The sequence below is a fragment of the Calliphora vicina genome, chromosome 3, assembly GCF_958450345.1.
Source record: "Calliphora vicina chromosome 3, idCalVici1.1, whole genome shotgun sequence".
In the NCBI taxonomy this organism is placed as follows: Eukaryota; Metazoa; Arthropoda; class Insecta; order Diptera; family Calliphoridae; genus Calliphora; species Calliphora vicina.
In genome coordinates, this window is record NC_088782.1 from 48,388,280 (window position 1) to 48,398,343 (window position 10,064).

The following is a 10,064-nucleotide window of genomic DNA, read 5'->3' on the forward strand; positions in this document are numbered from 1 at the left end:
AAATTTAAATTTCCTAAAAGTTTAAATTTCTCTATCAGAACTCGCACTGTTAAAGGTTATGACCACGGATCATGATAGACCAACACCCTATCTAAATACTCCAGCAAGATTCATCTGCCCATCTTCTCCCATTTCCAAGAAATTTAGATTCATCCTCCCAAGAAATTTTAAATTTTCGAAAAATTTAAATTTCTCTATCAGAACTCGCACTGTTAAAGGTTATGACCACGGACCATTTTAGACCAACACCCTATCTAAATATTCCAGCAAGATTCATCTGCCCATCTTCTCCCATTTCCAAGAAATTTACATTCATCCTCCAAAAAAAAAAATTAAAATTTCCTAAAAATTTAAATTTCTCTATTAGAACTCGCACTGTTAAAGGTTATGACCACGGATCATGATAGACCAACACCCAAATTTAGATTCATCCTCCCAAGAAATTTAAATTTCCTAAAAATTTAAATTTCTCTATCAGAACTCGCACTGTTAAAGGTTATGACCACGGACCATTTTAGACCAACACCCTATCTATATATTCCAGCAAGATTCATCTGCCCATCTTCTCCCATTTCCAAGAAATTTAGATTCATCCTCCCAAGAAATTTTAAATTTTCGAAAAATTTAAATTTCTCTATCAGAACTCGCACTGTTAAAGGTTATGACCACGGACCATTTTAGACCAACACCCTATCTAAATATTCCAGCAAGATTCATCTGCCCATCTTCTCCCATTTCCAAGAAATTTAGATTCATCCTCCCAAGAAATTTAAATTTCCTAAAAATTTAAATTTCTCTATCAGAACTCGCACTGTTAAAGGTTATGACCACGGACCATTATAGACAAACATCCTATCTATATGTTCCAGCAAGATTCATCTGCCCATCTTCTCCCATTTCCAAGAAATTTAGATTCATCCTCCCATGAAATTTAAAATTTTCGAAAAATTTAAATTTCTCTATCAGAACTCGCACTGTTAAAGGTTATGACCAATGACCATGATAGACAAACATCCTATCTAAATATTCCAGCAAGATTCATCTGCCCATCTTCTCCCATTTCCAAGAAATTTAGATTCATCTTCCAAAAAAAAAAATTTTTTTTCGGAAAATTTAAATTTCTCTATCAGAACTCGCACTGTTAAAGGTTATGACCACGGACCATGATAGACAAACATCCTATCTATATATTCCAGCAAGATTCATCTGCCCATCTTCTCCCATTTCCAAGAAATTTAGATTCATCCTCTCAAGAGATTTAAATTTCCGAAAAATTTAAATTTCTCTATCAGAACTCGCACTGTTGAAGGTTCTGATCATGGACCATTATAGACCAACACCTTATCTAAATATTCCAGAGAGATTCATCCGCCCATCTTCTCCCATTTCCAAGAAATTTAGATTCATCCTCCCAAGAAATTTAAATTTCCGAAAAATTTAAATTTCTCTATCAGAACTCGCACTGTTAAAGGTTATGACCACGGATCATAATAGACCAACACCCTTCCTAAATATTCCAGCAAGACTCATCCGCCCATCTTCTCCCAATTTCCAGGAATTTAGATTCATCCATCCATTATAAGTAAATTTTAAAAATTCCGAAAAAATGTAAAAATATGTTTGAAATTTATGATTTGACTTAGTTTTTGGAAAAAGCGGGAGATGAGTTCCCGTTTCCAACGTGAGTAGTCCATTTGGTCCAACCGTGTGATTATTATTCCATTTTGAATACACCTACCTTGATTTCCAATGTTTAACAGTGCTATGTTAGCCTTTAAACAGAACTCTGTTAACTCAACTGGTTTGTGTCTAGGGTTATAAATTTCGAAATTTAACTTCACACACATGTTAGGTAGGCAAACATACTTTTTTATGAATTTCTACAGTCACTTTTTTGGATGGACAGTCTCACCCACCACAAATTATTTAATTTTTTTAAAAATAATGAAGATTTTTAAGATTTTGGTTTGTTGGAGTTTGGGCTGAATAATAGATTCGGTTCTGAAAAAAAGATTAAGTCGGACTATAATGATTTTCATGTTCTTAACAAAATCAATAAAATCACTTTTGAGGCTGTGTGTATATTAAAAAAAATCGTAGTTATTATTTAAAATGGTCATGGTTTTTACCTTTAATTGCTAACTGTAAGGACACATTTGACCATTACCAAACTACTTCTAAGTAATGCAGACTGTATGAAGTAGTCATTGAAAAGTAAGTTGTCCAATAATTGCAAGTCATTACCAAGTTTTTACTGGGAAGCTAGTGATTTGAATTTTTGTATTAGTTTTAATGGTCATTCGTGCTGGGTACAAGCAAATGTATTCCTCTGTTGACAATGAGTGCCTTACATGCTCTTTAGAAATGAATTTCTCAGAACTAAAATAGCGTATTCACTCATTTCACATGCAATTTCTGTGAGTGTACACACGAGTTAAGACAATAGTTTTATTATTCTTTAAACACTTGTAACTGAGTAAAAAATTCACATGACATACAAAAATTTTATTTATAAACACAAATACTTATGCAAAAGGAAATTATTATAATAAATAATAAAAAAAACTATTAAAAATACAGAAAAAAAACATGAATTACATTGTAAATTTCTTCATTTGCACAGTGTAGAGCTAGCTATATGTATTATTGCATGTATTTTACTTAATCTATTTGAATTTGATTTGTTTTTTAGTTAGTTAGTTTTTCTATTTTTTCTGTTACAAACATTTTTGCAATATTTTGTAAAATACTCGTATGAGAGATAAACTTAAATTGTAGCAATAATTTTTGTATTATTTTTTTTATCTTTAACACCATGTAGTATTTTAAAGATTTAACACATTCGTAATAGCGAATGATAATTATGATTATGAGGTTTTACTAGGGATGTTGAGAGTATGACTTTGGGAAAATCGGATATGCAACTTATGTAGCTGGTTAATGACAAGTAGAAATCTATGTTCACAGAATGACACTGAAAATTTCATATAATTATTGAGTTACAAGTCTGAATTGTTGATAACTTTATTATTTATGCCTGTTAAAAAAAACTTGTCTCAGAAACATAACATTTTAATAATAACAATTTAATAAACGACTCATTTTCGATTACGACAACGACTTCTGGATGCATCAGAAGTTCACTATAACAATCGACTTCTTACAGATCCTATATTTTTTCACTGTCTGCCATTTACCGATCGATACTTTGGAATTCTATTAAAATTCCACAGTTTTACAACCTGACTTGAACATCCCTACTATTTCTTCCCAGCCGTAGCTAAATTACATTTTTTTTCTAATGTTGTATAATTGTAAACGTTTTTACGCTAAATTAAAGTTTGCACTACTCTACTCCTCTCACCACCAACAGAGTTTCCCGCTCCCTCATTCTGCTATAATTGTTTGGATCTTGTTGTTAGACTTTTCACCAGCTCCAAAGTGTTTAAACATTTACGCTTCCATAATTTTCTATACTCGGCCAACCAACCACACATAAATAAATGCAATTTTAAATGTTAATTTATTTACATTTTTTTTTGTTATTCCAAACTATTTTATTTTTAATAAATGTATTTATTTCATATGTTATAATTAGCGGTTAAAAAAGAAAAACAATAGCAACAACAACAACTATTGTGTTAAAATGTACAATTTATGTTAACAGATAGAGAGGAGAAAAAACAAAAATTGTTAATATCACTATTTTTACACAATCTATTATTGTATTTTAAATTAAATATTTATTTATTAATAAATGGGCAGAGTTTTGTAGTTACAGTCTGTCCGTTTTATCACCTGTTTTATTGTTGCTATTGTATTGCTCTAACTGACCATTAATTCAATATCTATATTCATTTCAACCTGACTGTGTAGAGTTACGTGCGTATGATTTACATGCTCTAATGATTTGTTAACCATTTTTTTTTTGTTCCAACATTTTCATAAATATTAATTAAATATGATAAATAGCTTTAAATTGAGTTATTAGCTAATGTGATAATGGCTTATTTCGGGTGACCAAATTTTTTATATTAAATTATAAACAAAATAGCTGAATTCACAACAATTTGTATCTTGTATTAAATACAATTTTTGTTTATTAGTTTGTGAAATTTATTACTCTCTCACATATACGGGTACTATGTGTGCTCAAAGAAATTTATAGCTGTAAATCAATACAACTTTTTAAAAACATACAAAATAAAAGTGTATAAGTGTATTTAATTTTTGTATGAAAATTTCCAACAACAACCTTACACTATTGTATTTGAATTCAATAATACACTCGATACAATGATACAAGGGGTTTTGTGAATTCAGCAAATGTAAACATGCGAAAAAAGAGAGACTGAGTCGAATTTAAAATACTTTACTGGCATACGAATGTAAACAGCCTAATAGGAAACTAGCCGATGTATCAGGCCTAGGGGTTTTAATTTCCCGACCTTTTTTGATTCCCGGGAATCGGGAAATTTTTTTTTCTACATTCCCGGGTACCCGGCTGTTTCCGAAATATATAATGATACTATAAATTATGAATATTATAGCCAAATTTCATATAAAAACTTAGTGTTATAATTATTAAATATCAGAGCTTCGAATTAATTAATAAAATTTGAGCTTAATTCACTAAAATCTTAATCCGTAATTAAAGAATGTCAGCCTTTCATTCCATAAATCCATTCCTAATATTGCATTTTTTAGATTCATTCCAACGCCTTTGTTTAAACTGAATTAATTTTAAAGTTAATTAATAACAGAATTTATTCAAACTTTGAATGATTACATTTTTGTTAAATCAAATCATTTACAAACTTAATTGAAAAAATTGTCTTAAGTCTTTTTGTACTAGATTTGAATTGAAGACAAATTTAATCATTTAATACAATTTTGAAGCTATTTGTTATGGATTTGAAGGAGAAATTTAAAGAAATTAGAATGATTCAATAAGAAATAAATTCTATAAATAATAAATTCACTTTTTAAATTTTCATACGAAAAACCCCAAATAAATAATTATAATAATAATAATAAGCGGTCTATTATTGCCGAAATATAAGCAAAAAACTGTAAAAAACTTTTTACTGTTTTTTTTTCCCCGACTAAAATCCCGGGAATCGGGTAGTGAAAAATTGGCGAAATTCCCGGGAAATTAAAGGGATAAAAACCATAATCAGGCATGACCAACAATTCTATTCCGATCGAAAGTGGAACTAATTCCGTATTTCCTTCTTCAGAAAAAGTAAAAGGAAAATTTCTGTCAAATTATAATCAGAAATACAGAATTATTAAATATTTTTTGAATTTACATGGAATCTGAAGAACCTAAAACGAAATCGTTCGGAATAAAAACTACGGAATTGAAACCATTCCGAACAAAATGTATGACAGGACTGTATGTTTCAGCTAACCTTTGTATGGTCTATATATTTGTATTACTCATCACTTGAAGAGTGACTTTTGTGGGAAAAGTTTTCGGAACTGAAATGTTATTGTGGTAGTCTAACGTTTCGAAACGGTAAAGAGCTAACGGTAACGCTAATTTGGTATGGGTATTGCTGTTATTACAGTAACGTTATTTAAATGATAACAGTAATTTCGGTATAATTTAAATTATAAATAAAATTTAAAAAAATTAAAAAAAAAGTTCCACTTCTGGGGCACTTATCATTAACGAAGTGCCATTAGGTTAGGCCTCGACCTTTTTTTCGAGGAAGGCGTGGATTGAGTGCCATGTTATGAGTTTTTACTGCTGCAAATTCTTGAATTTGATATATGGACGGTGTAAATGTCAATTTGACAATTTGTAATGATAGTAAGTAAAAGCTTATTTGGGTTTTTAACCACATACACTAGAAGCTCTCAAAGAGATCAAACAAGAGTGCTATAAATTATCACCAGAATATCTCGAAAAGTAACGGGAAAAAAAGCTTAAGGATAAAATAAATGTATTTAGCTCGTTTCATTTTAACCCTTTCGGCACTACAGGGATAATACGTCTCAACAATATTCAAACTTTCGAGTTTTCTTTATTTTTAAACCAATTTCTTATCGAAATAACCCCTAAACCATGTTTAAGAGTTCATTATAATATTTGAATAAAAACATAACGGTACATGTCAGCGTATTCATGCAGCTTGACAATGAATTTCACAACATTGTTGAAATTTGAGCAGTTTCAATGAAATTTGAAGTCTCGTCGAGTTCAAGTTTTGAGCTTGGATCTCATGGACCCACCACGGGCGCGGCCAGGGGATCCCAAAGTAGGTCAACTCGGGTTATTTAAATTTTTTTTTTCCAAAGTTGTTTTTTAATTTTTTGGAAAATTTCTTTTCTGGAATTGTTTTTCAAATTTTTTTTTTTTGTTTTTCCATTTTTTCGAAATATCTATCATTAGATATCCGTATTGTCTATATTAATGACTTAGTAATCCAGATATAGGTAAAAAATCGAGGTTGTCCTCGTTTTTTTCCTTAAATAGCAACCGACTCGGAAGAATTCCCGATATATTGATGTATGAGCATTAGAGATGCTAAACGGGGAATCCCGTTCCCGAAAATCCCGGGGTTTTTGGGATTTTCTAAATCCCGAAGCCCGGGATTTTTTAATTTTAAATCCCGTTTTTCATAAATAAATAGGGGAAATTGTAATTTTTGTGTGACTTTTTCATTCATTTTGACATTCTACATGCCCGAATATCGCAAAGTGATGTTCAGTAAAGTTGTTAAGCTCAACTCCTTCTACAATATAGTTAATAAAGGAAAACGGTATTTTTGGTTTTCCTTGAGTGGGGCTCTAGAAAATCAATTCTTCAACTTTTTTTGTAAGTTATCTAACAAAACTCAATTTAAATCCTCTTCAAATGAAATTGATTTTATCTCAGATGAGGAGCTCGAAAAAAATGAAAATATTTCGATTGCTAAAAGGCTAAAAGATATTATTAATAAATGTAAAAACCCCAAATAACAATAACGAAACCAAATTATAATGTAGATTTTCAACTTGCAAAAGAAATAGATCATTTTATTTCTGAAGGAACAAGAGGAAAATACTTGCAGATTTGTTATAAGTATTTGCAAACGGGTTTGCCAATGTGAAAGATGTTATTTGGCAGCATCATATGTCGAAAACAAAATTCGTTCCAGAATGGCAGATGAAACCATAGATGCAATAGTATTCTTAAGAAGCTATTTAAAATAAACACTTTTTTATACTAAAGTACGGTTTTTCACCAGTTGTCGATTTTTTTCACGAAAAATCGTATAGCAGAAACGCATTCTACGGAAAATTCTAAGAAGAAACCAGAGGTCTAAAATCAATCAAAATCAATGATATTTCAGTATATATATTTTGTTTAATAGTTTTTTTATTGGATAAAAGACGAAATGCGCAAGATAGGATTTGATTTTAGACCTATGGTTTCTTGGGGATAATTTCATAGAATTTTGCGTAGATTGCGTTTCTGCTATACGATTTTTTACCTTTTGATCGTCCATACAAATCGACCCGGCCTAATGTACATACTTTATTGTTATTTCTTCTTATATAATGTACTCATGCAAGTATTTTATGCTTTTTAGTGTCTAATAAAAATAAATTGCTAAATAAAAAATGTACTTTCAATTGTAAAAACATAATTATATAGGTTTCTTTCTTATAATTTTCGGGATTTTAGATTTCCCGAAAATCCCGAAAAACCGGGTCGGGATTTCGGGATTCTTTACCAAATCCCGAACACCGGGATTTTTAAAAATCAGTCCCGATTAGCATCTCTAATGAACATACATGAATGTAAGTTATTTGGGGGTTACGGAAAGTTGATTTCAACATACAGACGGACAGACGGACATGGCTTAATCGACTCCGCTATCTATAAGGATCCACAATATATATACTTTATAGGGTCGGAAAATTATATTGTGGAAATTACAAACGGAATGACAAACTTATATATACCCTTCTCACGAAGGTGAAGAGTATAAAAATAGATATATATTTATTTCCGTCGTTCCAAGTTGGAGCATAGAGCCACAAGTGGTTTCAGTAATTCCTTCTTTCGCTCTACGTATTCTCCTAGATGTTTAAATCGTCGTAGACGCTTTAGTTGTCATTAACAACATTTCAAAATCGTTGACGATAAGGTGGGCTACAACGATTTGTAGGGTGGCTGCTATTAAACCCAGTTGCCGACAAGATCAGCTCTATAACTCAGTATATATACATATATATTCCCATAGTTCCTAGGAGGAGCATAGGGCCTTAACAAATTCTCTCCATTCTACTTTGTTCTACTCAGTATAACTCAGCAAAAATGATATGAATATTGCATGCCTTTTGTTTGTGATTCCTAGCCTAGAGGCTCTACCTTAGATAGGAAGCAGTAGGCCAACGGTTCTCTAATGGAGGTCCACGACCCCCTAAGACGACCCCCCACGACCCCCTAAGAATGAAATATCTCCTAATCTTCTTTTTTTAGTTAATCTTGTAAATTAAGTATTTATAATATTAAAAAAGCAAATAACTTAACTTGTTGACCGAATTTAAAAGAGTATAATAAACTTCACGTTAATGTAAAACGATAAATAAATTATATAATTTTCAAGTAGTTTTGATAATTGTCTAAATATTTTGAGAAATTATTTAACAGTAACTAAAGGTGGAGGAAACAAGACATTTACTACGATACTTGTGTTAAGTGTAACATGACAACTTCATGGAAACTGAACAGCATCGTTGAGAAAAAAAAGAAATTATCACTTGAAGACACGCTAAAATTATGTTTTCAAGATGATTTTGATTATATAAATTAAGATTATGATTATAATTATAAAAGTTATCGTTAAAATGTTGAATAATAATAATAAAAAACAAAACTACATGAAGATTTTGGTGTTTTTCTACTATGTAGACATGGTCAAAATAATGTAGAAGAAATGCTAGCTAGACTTTCATTAATTCAGTCAGTCATTCATGTATGATGAGTTTACAATGTCTGTCTGATGTACCAATGTTTGTTTGGTAGTTGCTGTTGTTGGGAAGAAGCCGTTTGTTTCTCGGTGTGTGGTCTGGATTTGGTCATGTCGTGCTTTAGTTAATACTACTTGTTTAGCTCATACATATGTGTGTCAATTTTTCATGTTTTTTTTTTGTAGACGTTCAAAAGGAAGTAGTTCACAATTTACTGTGTTGTGGTTCTTTGTTTTCTCTGTTCTCTAGTTCATGATACATAAACAATTTCTTTTTAATTTGTAACCATAATTAAGTTATCTAGAGTAGAAATCAATTTGCCATAAAAGTTGTTAACATGTTAATGGAATTGTAAAAGGGATGTCTCATAGATTCTATTGTAGATAGTTGCTGATATTCATCATCTAGAAGTTTTATTAATAGTTTTTCATAGGCGCCATATGCGTTACTAACAAAACTCAATTAGTTGTTGTAATAGCAAGAGCTGTACACTTTTTAATCCGATGCTTCAGTAGTGAGGTCAAGTCCAAGGCATTGTGCTAATTTTATCGGCCTAGATCATTGGACTACTGGAGAGAGAAGCAGGGCAGGACAGTTAAATATGCTTAATTGCAGTCTAAATACTAAGCATGAATTGAGAACGTCACGGACTATGCAGGACCAGTATCGACAATTTCCGGTAGTTTCCAAGTTCAACATACATGCGGTATTCTGCAACCATAGAATTTATGTCGTCTCTGTGAATGTGAACCAGTGGATCCTTTACGTATCTCTGTATGTTCTCATCGTATATCGTTTGGATTCCGTCCTTCCTGAAATGTCTTGTGGGAGACTCCTACTGTATGTGTTTGCATTTAAATATACAGATGATTCTTCCTTAAAAGAAGGATCGGGAGAACCTTATTTTCCTCATGTGGGTTGTTGTTTAGACAGTTGAATATGTAGGGGTATTATGAGGACCGGTAGACATTGATACTATTGCTTCAACCTGGCCTAAGTTGTGTCAGAAAGACTCTTGTTTGTATCCTGCTGCCAAAGAATTTACGGCGTCTCTGTGAATGTCGTTCAAAGCTGCTGTGAACAGGTTATGATCC